The sequence below is a fragment of the Aedes albopictus genome, chromosome 3 (genome assembly GCF_035046485.1).
Source record: "Aedes albopictus strain Foshan chromosome 3, AalbF5, whole genome shotgun sequence".
In the NCBI taxonomy this organism is placed as follows: Eukaryota; Metazoa; Arthropoda; class Insecta; order Diptera; family Culicidae; genus Aedes; species Aedes albopictus.
The window spans coordinates 261583518-261600233 of record NC_085138.1 but is presented as its reverse complement, the minus strand read 5'-3'; the positions used below and the strand labels follow the sequence as shown (position 1 = coordinate 261600233).

The 16716-nt window shown below is 39.9% G+C and overlaps 1 protein-coding gene across 8 annotated transcripts in view; it reads left to right on the top strand.

Annotated features, from left to right (window-relative positions):
* LOC115253893 (protein muscleblind) overlaps positions 1-16716 on the top strand; it is a 1330915-nt gene that overhangs the window by 38475 nt on the left and 1275724 nt on the right. The window contains exons 1-2 of one of the 8 annotated variants that reach the window (XM_062860494.1): positions 4304-4846; positions 5794-6384. The exons of 2 other annotated variants lie outside the window; for them this stretch is intronic. The gene's annotated coding sequence lies outside the window, so the exon portion shown is untranslated. Of the gene's footprint in view, positions 1-4303; positions 4847-4960; positions 4978-5793; positions 6385-16716 lie in introns of those variants that run through there. 5 more of the 8 variants (XM_062860495.1, XM_062860498.1, XM_062860496.1 and 2 more) reach the window with 5 other exon arrangements.

Here is a 16716-nt window from a genome sequence, read left to right as displayed (position 1 = left end):
ACCTTCTAAATATTGTACACCGTGAGGTGGTAGCATTCAATGCCATGTTTAAACCCAGTTGACTTTGATTTCACACGAAAAATTCGTTTGGCCTCCCTATGTGTTTTCAAGGTATAGCGTGACAAACTTTCAATTATTACTCAATGAAAATGAAATCCTACGTAAAAATGATATATGAACGAAATATTCAGAACATCTAGACGCAATTGATAATAAAATTAGTCACAAAAGTGCGGAAGTATTTTAACTAATTTCATGTGCACAAATAAGAAAATCATTCATTTTTTACGTGTTTTTCGACCAAGTATGTTTAATAACAATAAAATTAGCAGTTTAAACACCACAGTTTCTTTGACAAAGTAGTAGATAATAGTTTCAACTATAAGCTAAAGATGTTTTTGGTTCATGGAGTAAGTTTCAACGTATCGAAGCATTTTTCTGTAAAAGTGACCAAAAAAAAACATAAAATCAATTTAATACACCTCTAAATCTTTATCAAAATTGCTCATGTTTGTACCAAAGACTTGTTTTGGCACTTAGATTCAGAAAATGATGTGAAATTGAACAGGTCTAATGGACAGGCCACTGCAAGGTAGTCTGTGAATACTCCTAGGAACGACCACTAGAGGTGCCCATATCATCCAGCTACGGTATGGACACGGTGGTGTTCGACATAAAATCGGAATCGAAGAAGGATGTTCGATAGGTAATACCCAAATGCCCCAGTGGGCACTTTTGTTGGAATCAATGCATATCCCAGGGCCATATGCCATCACGAATATTACTGAGAACAGGGGTTCTCATGGCGTTTTCCGACGGAAGGGATTCAATCAATTCAAAGCAGCCTTGCCGCTCGAGGCATGACACGCGAGATTGCCATTTCATTTTTACTGAAAGTAGCAAGCATCGGGTTAAACGCATAATGCGAATCCATATAGGTGGCAATTAAAGCGAAGACACCTACATAGAAATCCCCCCTACAAAAGTAAGGTTCTTAAACTAAAGCTGTTCTTTTATGCCGAAGATTCAACTGAGCTGTCATAGCCATAGCCACTACCCAAACTAGGCAAGATCAAGCTCTTACAATCACAACACAAGAAAATAACAGCAGCGATAAAAACCAATTTGGTATCGATTGAAGAACATCAGGGGTGAGGATACACAGAGGACACTGTGTAAAACGCATAATGCGAAGAGCCATATAGGTGATAATTGAATCTAATAATCCTACCCTTATTAAACCTCGCAGTTGAGGCTTAAGAAGGCTAGCTGATTATCTCGGAGGAACACAAGGTCAACTGCACCATTGCTCCGGTTAGCGCAGTAAGGGCAGAATACCGTGGAGGGCGCCCTAGTACTCCACAAGCTCCGTTTGTGGTTAGGGTTTTAAAAGACCCCCCAAACCATTCATTCCTACCCGGGTAGAGGCTAATGGCAAACAAAGGACAAAATAATAACTGGTTTTGCCATCATATCTCGTTTTGCCATTCTTCTGTTATTATGAAAAACTTAAAATGGTAAATCAATAGCAAAATATACAATCATAGCAAATCTTGTCATTGATATGTTATTCATGAATAATGCTAAATAACACATCAATAACAAAAATTACTTTCATGGTAAAACTTGCAATTTAGCACCTTTTATAATGAATTGTATAAAATATCAAAACAATAACATAATTTACATTCCTAGCTAAATTTGCCATTATTTTGATATTGTAAGAAATTATTTATAAACATTAGGCACCATAACATATTTTACTCTTAATATACCATTAAAGGGCGATTTCTTTATCCTGGCTTAAGCGTTAAGCCAGGTTTAACTGTATGGGTAAGCCTGGCTTACCAGTTAAGCCGAGGTGAAGAAATCGGCCCTAACTATTATATTGTATATTTCAAGCATAACTTTTCAATTCGACGTATCTCGCAAAAGTATTTGCTTACTCCGGATTCTCAGCTGTGTGTTTGATTCGCAATGGATTCTACATGATGCACATCAATTTATGTTAATTTAGAACTCAAACAATTAAAGAGTAATTTTACCATTATTTTAAAATTGAATTTGAACAACTAAACCTACCATTATTTTGATCGCCACATAAACAGCTAGATTAATTCTTATTCTGTTATCAATAACTCAAGAATGCCATATTTTGTTATTCACCGATAACAGTTAATTTGGGTCTTATTTTGTTATCAATATCTCAATAATAACTTATTTTGTTCTTCAATTTAATCCGCATGCTTTACCATTACTTTGTTATTACAATGGAAAAATAAGTTATTTTTAAGTTTTTCTGCTACCAAAATTTTGTTATTATTTTTGTTATTTTAACTCTTATTTCAAACAAACAAATAACACATTTTGCCATTCAAACATTCTGTTTTAATGGTAAAATTTGCCATTCTTTTGCCATTAAGCTCTACCCGGGTAGGCACGGTAAGCATAAAGCCGCATCTTGAGCCGCATTACACCATGAATTAGGGGTCACATGTTTTGTGGACTCTTACCACAGGAACAGGCAGTCCGTAGTGTTATTCTTAGCTAATTGAGACAACCGCTACCGACACTACACAGCTTTCTTGACTAAACGGGATAAGACATTAACATTAATGGTCAACTTTCAACGAGCCCGAACAGACCTCAAGTAATAGAGCGGAACAGCACTAATTGAGTTGAAAACATTCCTCATCTAATAACGTATGGTTAGAAATAGATGGACTATTTTCCGGAAGATATGAACAGCCTATCCTAGATTCTTGCTCCCAATTCGCATCAACTTATGGCTATTAATTACAACTAAACAAATACACGCTTGTAAATTGCACTGCACCGTAATACATAACAATCGCAACGTGGTGTATCACATGCAGCCGATTTTATCCTTGGAAGCATTCATAACTGTCATGACAAGTGTTAGAACGCAAATGATATATTTCATTGAAATATTTCTCACTTACTTTATATCTGTGAAACAATCTCTTCATCGGTGCTGGGCCCTGCAGCGCATGCGCTTTCCATATGATTTCAGTTGACGGCAATATACACACTAGAGTGGGTCATCGTTTATATGGAAAAATAAAAAATTCATTGGTATCCCATCAGATCAAAGCTTTTTTGATCCCATTTCTGGTCCCAAATGAGTGTGCAAAATTTGAGCACGACCGGTTATGTCTACGTTTTGCGCATCGCGTTTGAAGTTTGTATGGGGTTGTACATGGGAAAACACACTTTTTTGCATTTCTCTCATAACAAGCTCGAGTTTTTCTAAAACCGTGTAATCGATAAAGTGAAAACATAGCCTAGAATGACCTGAAAATTTTTGTCGAAGACCGTGAAGTGATCTGATGCGTATGAAAAAAGCTATAGCGTTTACATTGCTTGGCGAAACGGCATGATTTTGTTGCTATTGTTATTCCTTTACATGTTAAAACATAAAAACATGCATGCGGTTCGTTGTTTATAACTTTTTTCACATGCATCGGATTGCTTTGCGGTCTTCAACAAAGTTTTTCAGAGCATCCTAGGCTATCATTTTAATGTATCGGTTAAAAAGTTTCTGACAAACTTTTTCAACTTATGACTAAAATGTAAAAAAATATGTTTTCCCATACAAAATCCCATACAAATTTCATTTGCAATGCGCAAAGTGTAGACGCAACCGATCGTGCTCAAATTTTGCACAGATACTCAGGACCCGAAACGGAACCAAAAATGCTTTGATCTCAGAAAACGGCTCTGATGACCCACACTAATATACACATCCCTGCTGATTATGCATCTACATCATTTTATTCTTATTGATATAATACGTTAGTGTTATTTAATTTCGTCAATGTTTTATTGAAGTCTACAACAAACATATAGAGAGTTATTTCTGCTATTATTACAAAAGAAAGTTTGTAAATCGACACGGCAACCTGTTTATATTAGAACAAACATGACATTTCACGGTCTAATTACTTGTGTACTAATGGTTTACACTCTTAAAATCTCATAACAATATTTTTTGTTGTTTGATTTTTGTTTTTTTTCTGTATTGCAATTATATTTTGCATTATGTTACTAATAAATCGACGTTAATAGTCAGATACCTTTCTAACAATAAATTACCTAGTATAATTATACAAAAATGTAAAACAAAGAAATACATTTTGACAATACCAATTCTTGGTAACCACCAATGGCCAATGTTTGTACTTGCGCAGAGCGTGAAGCATTCCTCAAATCAGATGTCTCTCTCAGTTTCTTCGCATGTGAGTTTTCCAGGAACTATAACTGCGAGAGTTTCCGCCACAGCAGTTTTTCCTGTCATAAATTTGTCAAGCTCTCCACGTTTCCGAAATGATTGTGTGGTGGCATGACGGCGTTGTGGGAGATGTTTACTACCGAGAGCATACCAAGTCTAGCTGGTCGTGGGAAATGTGCTGGAAAAGCACGATACAACCCTGTCCGGTTTCTTGGTGGTTTTGGTACTGGGAAAGAGCACGAGAGAGCGTCCGTCCAACGTCGACCAAGAGCTGCCTCTTCCCTTCACAGTAAATCAGCAAATTTCGGTCCCAATTACGCCACCTTTTCGCTCTGCTCGCGCTACTGTTGCCTGCTATTTGTGCTCTCCGCTTTCAGTGTTCTTGTTTTTTGCGTTGTTAACCACCTTCCCGATTGCCCGCGCTGCTTAGATAGAATCCGAATGATTGACCCGCCGGAATCCGCTGCCGCCGTGGAATTGTGCGAAGTCCCCGAAGGCCCAAATCCGCGAGTGAAAAGTGTCCCAAGTTCCCAAAGATGTTGAACCTTCAAATCACCCGCCGTGTGGAAAAATAATAATATCAACAGCAAAAACGTGAGGATGTGTGCCGTGGTGTTATTACGGAAAATACATAGAAGCTGGGGACACCCACACTGAGACACGATCGACAAGGGATTTTCCAGCTTGTTTGTGTTCCACGACATGTGGGAGAACAAAGGAAAATTGTACGGTGTTCCTGTTGTCGTAATTGAAGCAAAAATCATTGCATTCTTTTGTGATTCTTCTTTTTTTTCTGGCGTTATGCTCCAGCTGGATAAGAGTCTGTCTCTAAGCTTAGTGTTTTATGAGCATTTCAACTTTATTTCCTGAGACCTTGTCCTGACAATTTCATCGTTTCAGCGGGCTCTTAGAGCGGGGTTTCGGGGGATTTCAGGGGGATTGGCGTAGTTCCAAAGGGATTTCAGGTGAATTTTCCAGGAGATTTTATGGACTTTCATTGAATCACTCAACATCGTTAGTCATCGCAACCCACCGAAACACTTTTGAAACTCTGAAATTCCCCACATCGATCCTCCCTTGAAACTCCAAAAAATTTCTAAATTCACATGAAACCCTTTAAGCTTTTTCCTTTGGATCAACCTGAAAACCCCCTGGAACCTCACTTAAACACTTTGAAAACCCCCTCCATATTGTTTTGGAGGGGCTCATAGAGCATGTATGAAAATTTGAGCCTGAGTTCTCGCAAAAAAATGCCCAAAATAGGATCGTCTAACAAAACTATGCGCAATTGGTTCCACATCCCAGATTTTCAAATTCAAGATTACTTAAATGATTAAGCAAGTATTTTCTTGGAAAATTGTTGATGAAACCACTCTGTCAACGGGGTTCATAACGACATTTATATACTTCCAAGAAGATTTCAAACGGGGATTTCTTATACAATTTATTTTTGTCAAAATTTCAATTGTTGTAGTAGTACCTAATTTTCAAAATACATTACAATTATTATCATTTACTCCTTACATTTATCTGACAAGTAGCGACTACAAGAACACGGTGTACAATTTTACCGGTTACCAATCAGTGCTACCAATTTTCTCTAAAGTGTGCTCCAGTTTCTCTCTGTGAAAGGAAAATTACGTTATCGATATTGTGAGCATCACCCACACAAGTGAACCCAACTCAAACCATCACACCCTCGCTTTGGGGCCATAACAAAAGCGAAAACATCTGCGACGAGTCACCTACATACATACATACTGCTAGTGCTATCCACCCCCACATACCAACTTGCTTGCCCGTGTGTGAACACAGTTTTGTTTACGTGTACCGACCGCGACAGATATAATACTCCAAAACAAATATGCTGATCGGAACAGGCATCGTCAATTCAATGCCTAGAAGTGGAAATGCTTGAACCGTCGGAAAATTTAGATGCTTCCTGAAACTGTCAAACGAGCAGAAATCGAATTTCCCCGTAGCGCGGTGGGCCACCAATCACATTGTCTAGCTAGCACATTGCGCTGCTGGTTCTACGTGAGTGCATCCGGACCCGACCAACACGAAATAGAGACGCGACTAAGGGGGACAAGGATCAACGAGTTCTTAATTGAGCAAATATTGACAGCCAGGTAATTGATGTAACCTCACTTAATTTTCACGTGCTGTTTCGGGGGAGGAGGGCTTGCGGTGTGGATGCATGGAAAAGGAAACGTTAGTGAAAGCGAAGGAGTAACGTTCGATCGTCGAACAGTATCGTCGGATGTTAATTAGGGATTTTATTGTGGCTTATAGATTTTACAACACTACAGAGTACTCTTCAGTATAACAATGAGCTTATTCTACAACTTTAGCCAGCTACTAGATTGGTGTGCATTACCAAAGTGCACCACGGTGCACAATCTAAAAACCCCTGCACCCGCGATTTCTTGCCTTGCCTTATGTTTTTTTACAAGCTTCGCACTGTGGAAAAATAAAACACAAAACACGACCAAATTCAATTTTTCAGCAGGGTCCTGATGTTGACCAACGACCGTTACTGTTTTCGCTTGGTAAAGGTCTGTCTTCTCTACCTAATCGATAGTTAGAGGCCTCGATGGCCGAAGACCTTCCAAGACAGTCGGATTCGTACCGAGTTTCTCACGGAATGCGATATACATGTTCTGAAAAGATTATTCAGTGCCCAATATTGATCCTCTTACTTTCCAGGCTGATCTTGAAACTTTCATGTTTGATGCTACTGGAAATAGGGTCTTGTACCATTTGGGCAGGTGTACCTATTTTGGGAACTTGCCGCTATTACTAGAGTTAGGCACGTACAATATCTAACTCTGTTCAAAATTCAAATCAATTGAATTGAAAATGACTTAGTTATAGCGGCAAGTGCCCAAAATAGGTACACCTGCCCAAATGGTACAAGACCCTATATGTTTTTTTTAAACATGTACACGTTTGATGCTTCCAGTGAGCTATTCGCTCTCTGAAGTAAGCACAACACTAGACAACGGACTAGCATGCAACGCCCAGTGGCACAGCCGAAAAATTTTCCTGACAGCAGCGGCGGGAGTCGAACCCTCGCTCCTCAGCGCGATGCGGCTGAATGCTTGATGACATTAACCGCACGACCACGAAGCCACCCTGTTTACAATTAGGTTACAATTGTATTCCTGTACCGACTTTTCGAACTCTCTAAGCAGAATACACTCTTCGAATGAGTGTAATCAGTTTCGTACCTTTTATTTCCGCCCTATGTTGCTTATCCTATGACAGATACACGTATTTCGACTACCACTTGTAATCTTCCACTAAGACAACTGACACTGAGGAAGATTACAAGTGATAGTCGAAATACGCATATCTGTCAAAGGATAAGCAACATTGGGCGGAATTAAACGGTACTCACTCGAAGTACAATTGTATTGCAATGAAAACTGTTTTATGCCATGAACTATTCATTCACATTTTAGTTCAACATCAAATTCATGATAACACTGAATCAACAATTTGCCGCCATAATACTCGATTTGCTCCTTTGCTGCTTCACGTTTCAGTCGGGTGTACAGTTCTGCCACCGTTACAAATGTTCTAGCAATAATATCCTTGTCATCCGCAAAACAGACAAATTGGCCGGATTTCGTGAAGATCGTACCCCGGCTAATGAGCCCTGCTCGTCACATAACACCTTCCAGGAATAGTAGGCAGGAAAGTCCATCACCTTGTCGTAGTCCCCGTCGAGATTCGAATGAACTGGATAGTTCACCCGAAATCCTTTCGCTGTTCTGCACACCGTCCATCGTTGCTTTTATCAGTCTGGTAAGCTTCCCGGGAAAGCTATTCTCGTGCATGATTCTCCATAGCACTGTGCGGTCGATACTGTCGTATGCCGCCTTGAAGTCGATGAACAGGTGGTGCGTTGGGACCTGGTATTCACGTCATTTTTGGAGGATTTGCCGTACGGCGAAGATCTGGTCCGTTGTCGATCGGCCATCGATGAATCCGGCTTGGTAACTTCCCACGAGCTCATTTACTTCAGGTGAAAGACGACGGAAGATGATCTGGGATAGCACTTTGTAGGCGGCATTCAAAATGGTGATCGCTCGAAAGTTCTCACACATTAACTTGTCGCCTTTCTTGTGGATGGGACAGATTATCCCTTCCTTCCACTCCTCCGGTAACTGTTCGGTTTCCCAGATCTTGACTACCAACTGGTGCAGACAGGTGGGCAACTTTTCCGGGCCTATCTTGATGAGTTCTGCTGTAATACCGTACTTACCACCTTCTTTGTTGTTTTTGAGCTGGTGGATGGCATCCTTAACTTCCCTCATCGTGAGAGTTGGTTCGTTCCCGTCCTCTGCTGCACCAACATAGTCATTTCCTCCGCTGCCTTGATCTCCCGTGCCTACATTCTCATTGCCATTCAGGTGCTCGTCGAAGTGCTGCTTCCACCTTTCGATCACCCCACGTTTGTCCGTCAGGAGGCTCCCGTCCTTATCCCTGCAGATTTCGGCTTGTGGCACGTTGCCTTTGGGGGATGCGTTGGGCTTCTGGTAGATCTTACGTGTTTCTTGCGAACGGTACAGCAGTTCCATTTCCTCGCATTCCGCTTCTCCCTGGAAGAGACGGGTCTGCTGCTTCCGCTTCTGTCTGTATCGCTATACATTCTGTCGGGTTCCATGCTGCAGCATTACCACCCGCGCTACGCCCTTCTCCTCCAGAACCGCTCTGCACCCCTCGTCGAATCGATCGTTTCGTTGACTCCGTTCTACGTACCTGATAGTGCTCTCGGCTGCGTCGTTGATGGCTGCTTTGACTGTACTCCAGCAATCCTCTAGAGGGGCCACATCGAGCACACCCTCGTCCGGCAACGCTGCCTCGAGATTCTGCGCGTATGCGGTGGCGACATCCGGTTGCTTCAGTCGCTCTAAGATCGCACCGGAGCGGCCGCCGGTACTGTACATTGTTAATAACGGAGAGTTTTGGGTGCAGTTTAACCATCACCAGGTAGTGATCAGAGTCGATATTAGCGCCACAATAGGTCCTGACGTCGATAATGTCGGAGAAGTGCCGTTCATCAATCAGAACGTGGTCGATTTGCGATTCCGTTTGTTGTGGTGATCAACAGGTGTAACGATACGGGAGGCTGTGCTGGAAGAAGGTGCTACGAATGGCCATGTTGTTGGAGGCGGCGAAATCCATGAGGCGTAGGCCATTCGTTCGTCAACTGGAGGGCGCTGAACTTTCCAATCGTCGATCTGAATTCCTCCTCCCGGCATACCTGAGCGTTTAGGTCTCCTATGATGATCTTGACGTCGTGGTTTGGGCAGCGGTCGTACCCGCGTTCGAGCTGCGCATAAAATGCGTCTTTGTCATCATCAGTGCTTTTGGAGTGTGGGCTGTGCTCGTTTATTACTGCTCTCCTACCCACAATCTCCATGAAACTCCCAGAATCACCTTTAAAGGCTTCATTGAAATCACTGAAACCCTCCCAGATGCCCTGAATTGCTTCTGAACTCTATAATCCCCCTAAAAACCACAGAAACCTCGTGAACCCTTTGGAACGTTCTTGAAAACCCTGGTAGGACCCCAGAAATGTTCTCAGATCTCCCGAAAAGCTCCTGAAGACCCCTTAGATACCTTAAAGTGCTCCTGACCTGAGAACCTGCTCCTTGACCCCCATAAGACTCCTGAAACCGTCTGAGACCCTCTAGAACGCTCCTTAGACACTCTGAACCCCTTCTGAAATGCTACGAAACATTCCTGAATTCCCATGAAACCAACTCAGCCCCATCAGAAACGAACCTTAAACACCCCTACAACACCTGAAACTCCCTGAAACCCCCTGAAACGCTCTGAAGTGTCCTCGAAGTTGAAACCCGTTAAAAAGCGTACTGACATACCGTGAAACCTTCTTGAAACCCTCTGAAAGTCTCTTGATATCTCCTGGATTCCTCTAGAATACCTCTTCTTTTTTTCTTCTTTTTTGTGGCTCTACGTCCCCCCACTGGAACTTGACCTGCCTCGCTTCAAATCGGAGTTCTTTGAGCACTTCCACAGTTATTAATTGAAGGGCTTTTTTGCCTGCCTTTGTATGAATTTGTATATTGTGAGGCAAGTACAATGATACACTATGCCCGACCGGAAAATCCACTCTGAGACCCTTTATTGCTAATAGGATTCTGCAGTTAGCCTTTTGAATAAGGCTTCGGATCGCCAATCCGGAGACGACAGGACAGGTTCGATTCCTGTACGGGTCGAGAACTTTCCTCAACTTCCCTGGGCATAGTGTATCATTGTCCTTATCACACAATATACAAATTTATGCAGTGGCAGGCAAATAACTGTGGAAGTGCTCAAAGAACACTGAGTTGAGAATAAGGCGCGCCAAGTTCCAGTGAGAACGTAGAGCCACAGAGAAGAAGAAGAAAAAGAACCCAGTATTGACTCCGCCCTTACATCTATCCCATATTATTATTTCTTACAGTTTTGGTCAAATCAGTGCAAAAGAGATATTCATAATGTCAAGAGCTCTGGATTTGGATGATATCCACTTATCCGCGAGCGGTAATTAGGCACTACACGCAGTGTGTGCCAAGGAAATTTTTTAGTATATGAAGTATTTGACGTTTCCTGGCCTTATGGTTTACGATTCGGACTTAGGAAATTTTCCTCGGCTTCCCATCGGAAGTTGAATTAGGTCAAAATATGCAATTCAGTGATTTATGACTTGCTGGTGGCATTGTCTAGGAACTCCTTCTGGGATTTCCCCAGGATTTCTTCCGCGTTTGCGAGAATTTTCCAAGAGCTCTTGGATTCCTCCTGAAATGTCTCTAAAAATTCGTTCCAAGATTTTTCCAGGATTTCTACTAAGGATTACTCCAAAATATCCATCTGAGATTTCTCGAGCATTTTTTCTTAGAATTTCTTCAGGCATTCCTCCGGTGGTGAATCCAGTAATTTATTTCTGGATTCCTATAAGAGGTCCTTCTGTGATTTCTCTGGTAGCCCCATCTGAGATTCTTCTTGGGGTTCCTTCAGAAGTTTCCCCTGGGATGCTTCCAGAATTCCTTCTGGAATACCTACTGGGACTTTCAGGGATTCACTATGAGTTTTGGGGAATTCTCTGAGAATTGTTCCTGAGATTCCTTTCGGAGTTCCTTCCAAAATTCTTTCAGAAAGTTCGTCCTAGATTCTCCAAATAATCTTCCAAAATTTTCAATGGGATTTCCAAAAGGAATTCCTGGAAAATGGAATTCCTGTACGAGATATTGAAGAAGACGCAGAAGAAATTTCAGGGGCGATTCCTTACAAAGCTGATGAAGGAATTCCTTTAGAAATTGCTGGTGAAATTTCTCATGAAACTCCTGTAGGAATTCCAGAATAGACTCCTGAATATTTTCCATCCCAGGATCATCTAGAAGAATACTTGAATGGACTTCTGGAGGGACTTCATAATATACTACGGGATAATATAGGGAAAAAATTCAAATATGTCTGCAAAATACCCAGAAGGAACTCCTGCGGGAGTCCAGAAAAGAGATCCTGGATCCTGGAAGAATCCTGGATGTTGATCTTGAAAATGCTCCGGAAGCAGTTTCTGAAAGAATACTGGAGGGAGTTCCCGAAGGAATCCCAGCCGAAGTTTTCGAAAGAATCCAGTGAGATGTTCCTGGAGTAATCCACGAAGAAGTTCTTCAAAGAATCCCGGAAAAGGTTTTTAGAGAAATCTTGAAATGAGCTGCCGGAGGAATCCCGGAATGAGTTCTAGAAGCAACACCGGATATATATTCTGAATCCCGGGAGAAGTTCTTGGAAAAAATACCGGAACAAGTTTTTGGAGGATTTCCGGAAGGAGCTCCCAGACGAATCCCAGAAGGAGTTCCCGAAGGAATTCTTGAACAAATTCGTGGAGGAATCCAGGAAGGAGTTCATAAAGTTTCCCGGAGCAGTTCCTGATAGAATAATGCTAAATCATGGATGAAATTAACAAAATACTTTGTAGCAAATAATTAAATTTGTACGTTCAACAAACAGTTATTTTGGTAATTATTAGAGTTTATGTTAAAATCACGGACTCGTCGGCAGACCCACAGTGCACAGAACACACCTTAAAGTATGCAATGGACAGAGATGCCAGATTATTTTTATCAAAAATCTGTATCAATACAGATTTTTCTGTATCGCTGTGTTTGAGGATATAGCAGACACCGAGAGTGCTATCACTAGACAACTACTATTTGACGGTTTAAATTTTTTGCAAGTATTTATTTTTCTAAACATGTGTGAACATGTACAAATTTTCATAAATTCTTAAAAGTTTAAGCAGCAATTTTCATTAAATTTATTGAAAAAAGCTTCAAATATTATGCTTTCTGGAGAAATCTGTATAAGATTTCGAAAATCTGTATTTTTCCGTACTCTGTATTTTGTCTGTATAGAAGGTCAAAAATCTGTATATCTGGCATCTCTGGCAATGGAGATCACCAGATGACTACCGCAAATCGGAGTGACATTGGACAGGGGGGTTAACTTTGGGCCAAAATCAAAAAAGATATTTCGCTCAAAAAACTAACTTTTTGCAAAGTGATGGTCAAACAGTGGATAGTTTATGGTAAATATAACTTGCGTTGACCATCTGATGTAGAAAAGACAAAATTTTACAATAAGACAAAAGTGATGTAAATTTTATGGTGAGGCGTACTATGCAAATCATTGTTTTAGAATGTTCTGTGGAAAACAGTTCATCGCCAGAATTGTAATGAATTGTTGTTTCCAAGGTGTATTGAGAAGTTGTTGTTAAACGAACTGGTTCATTCCCGCCAAAGCTTCTGCCGAATTTCAGCTGATTCTTGCAAATTTCCTAAAGCCGTCATACGATATCACAACTTTTTACTATTCAGTTGTCATAATTGATTTTCAATCAACTGCGCACCGTTTTCACCTGTGGTGCCCCAAAACTAACGCACTAAACAAAGGCCAGCAGATCGAATAACCACGCGCTCACTTGACAGCAAAACTGACATCTCATTAGCAGTTGATCCTACATGCTTTTGTCATTTCAATTTCCATGTAAAACGTATCATCCCGAACTTTTTGGCTCCCGGAAATTGAGCATCGATAACTGATTTCAAAATCCAACTATTTTACTGGTTGATAACGTGACACCATTTTCATACAGACTCATCATGTGCACATCTCTTGTCGTCATCCATTGATGGCGTTCGTTGGAATAGAACTAGGAAAATGCACTTCCTCGATTCCCGCTGCCAACCGGACTGCAGCTGTGTGGCAATAAGGTTATAGATTTAATTAGCCGAAGAGTTAAAATGTGCGGCAGGCATCACTCATTCATCACTGCTGATTGGGTCATGACAACTCTGCACAGTGTTCGAAATCGATGATTTTGCGATCAAAATTAAATAACTTTTTTTAGATTGGTTCTAGAGATTTGGCGTGTTCTACAAAGTTTTTCTGCATGTTAAAAGGCGTCTTTTGATAAAATGTTATAAATGATTAATCCCCCTAGAAGTGAGATAAAAATTTTATTTTTTCGAAATATTTTTTTAGAGGTTTGACGTCTTCGGCAAAGTTTTAGCTCATAATAAGAGAACAAAAATCGTAGAACATGTCAAAGCTCCACCTCTTACGGTTTTCGAGATATGGAGCGTTTTGTGCGAAGTACCCCTAAAACTAGTTTTTTCAGTGTAGCTTCAACAGATAAAACCCTACAGTTTTGTGACCTTCTACAAACTTGTTCAGGACGTCAAAATACACATTTCTTCTGAAGATGTCAAGTCATTATATCTTAAAACAAAAAAGTTATAGGCAAATTTATCATATTTTAAGGTGTACTTTCACCTTAAGTAACTATTTCCGGCGCAAAATGGCGCAGATGGCTCAGTCGGTAGTTGAAAGATTAGACTTTCTACTATCACTTGGGGGTGGAAACCCTCGTGGGCAATAGTGGGAAAGGTGTTTTAAATACATGACAAAAACTAATTATTTTGCCTGTAATACAAGAAAAATAAATTTAAAAAAATAATTAAGAAGCACACAGTAATTTTTACTGCACTGTGTTTCTTCCGGCAATATTTTACAACGTTTTTACAAAAACCAGTGAGTTTTTATCACTAAAAATTAAAACAGGACAAAATATTGTTCCCGCGTGTTATAACTTTCTTTCTTCAAACTTATGACAACATAACTATGCCCAAACGAATGACTACCTACCCAATGGTCGTAGAATTGAATGGCTGGTAGTTAGAATATCAAATGCCTTTTGATAAATACCTTCGCAGTTCTTATTAAGGTAGTTGTAATTTTACATTCTTCAATACATATTTTGACGATTTCCTGGTGAAAATAAAGTAGATCTTTTATATCAAATGATCAATTTGATAAAACAATTTATTTTCAACTCGATTTTTGTGAAAAGTACTGTTAAAAATATGAAAAATAGGGAAGTGGAACCATTTCGGCAGGGGTCCTATTTTGGGCACTTTTCTGCTATAACTCAGCCAATTCTGAACCAATTGACACAATTTTTGGAACTCGATGAGATGCGTATAGTATCTAGCCGTGTACAAAATTTCAAGTCAATTGGTTTGGAATTAATTTAGTAATAGCGAAGAGTGCCCAAAATACCGGCCGCTGCCCAAGTGGTTCGCTACCCTACTTCAATTAACTCATGATGCAGACGATGGGACGTCAAAACATGTAATTGATTAATGTCAAGAGATTAAAAATAAAGTTTGAAATAAAAAAAAAACATCGCATTATTTCTCGGCACACCCTGTATTTTATTAATTTATATCTGATATATTTCAATTGCTTCGAAGGTGTAAGTCAAACTCGTGGATTACCGAAAAAGCTGTTAATCTGCTATCGGACGAATCAAAACTTCTCCTGATTTTTTCGGATACTGATTCCGTAGTTGAAAAGTCAAACAACAAATATAAACATAAATACATGAAAAAAATCTACTCTGTGTTTTGATGCACATCTTGAACTGTTTAATATTTCCTTCTTCCTATTTCTAGCGCTACATAACTTGAATATTGCCCCAGAAAAAACTTCAAATAGGTAATTTTAAAGTAACTTTATCAGAAATTGCCTGATCATCTGATAGTAAACAAAATGAATTCAAAAGCATGAATAAAATATTCTGTTTGGTAAAAACAATGCTCAAAAACGACACGAATGCACCTTTGGCGTAAAGTGTCGCTAATTTAAGTAAATAAATAAACAAATCATGCTCATAAATGTTGTAAAATATTGCTGGAAATTACGCAATGCAGTAAAAATTACTGCGGGATCCTAAATTATTAATTTTTATTTATTTATCTTGTATTACAGGCAAAATAACTAGTTTTTGTCATGTATTTAAACCACCTTTCCCACTATTGCCCACGAGGGTTTCCACCCCCAAGTGATAGTAGAAAGTCTAATCTTTCAACTACCGACTGAGCCATCTGCGCCATTTTGCGCCGGAAATAGTTACTTAAGGTGAAAGTACACCTTAAAATATGATAAATTTGCCTATAACTTTTTTGTTTTAAGATATAATGACTTGACATCTTCAGAAGAAATGTGTATTTTGACGTCCTGAACAAGTTTGTAGAAGGTCACAAAACTGTAGGATTTTATCTGTTGAAGCTACACTGACAAAACTAGTTTTAGGGGTACTTCGCACAAAACGCTCCATATCTCGAAAACCGTAAGAGGTGGAGCTTTGACATGTTCTACGATTTTTGTTCTCTTATTATGGGCTAAAACTTTGCCGAAGACGTCAAACCTTTAAAAAAATATTTCGAAAAAATAAAATTTTTATCTCACTTCTAGGGGGATTAATCATTTATAACATTTTATCAAAAGACGCCTTTTAACATGCAGAAAAACTTTGTAGAACACGCCAAACCTCTAGAACCAACCTAAAAAAAGTTATTTAATTTTGATCGTAAAATCATCGATTTCGAACACTGTGCTCTGTGCCGTGAAAATATAGTGATTGGGGGTGGTCGAAAAATTATAAGGGTTCATCATATTTGAAATAATTTACATTCTGTCGGGTTCCATGCTGCATCGCAGCATGACCGTCCACGCTGTGTTCTTCTCTTTCAAAATTTCTCTACACTCCTCGTTGATCCAATCGTTCTTTCGACTCCCTACCAAGTACCCGATGATGCTCTCGGCTGCTTAAACTGTACCGTAATCTAGGGGGAAATGGATCATTTTTGCCTTTCTCGTACACTAAATGTACTGGAAAGGCTATATGTTCACTCCAAAAATGACTTTTTGATAGAAAGCTCGGAGGGTCGAGCCACATATACCAATCGACTCAGCTCGACGAATTGAGGTGATGCCTGTGTGTATGTGTGTATGTGTGTGGACAAAAAACTCACATCACTTTTTGGCAGTAAACCTCAACCGATTTCAATGACCGACGGTTTATTCGACGCGGAATCTGG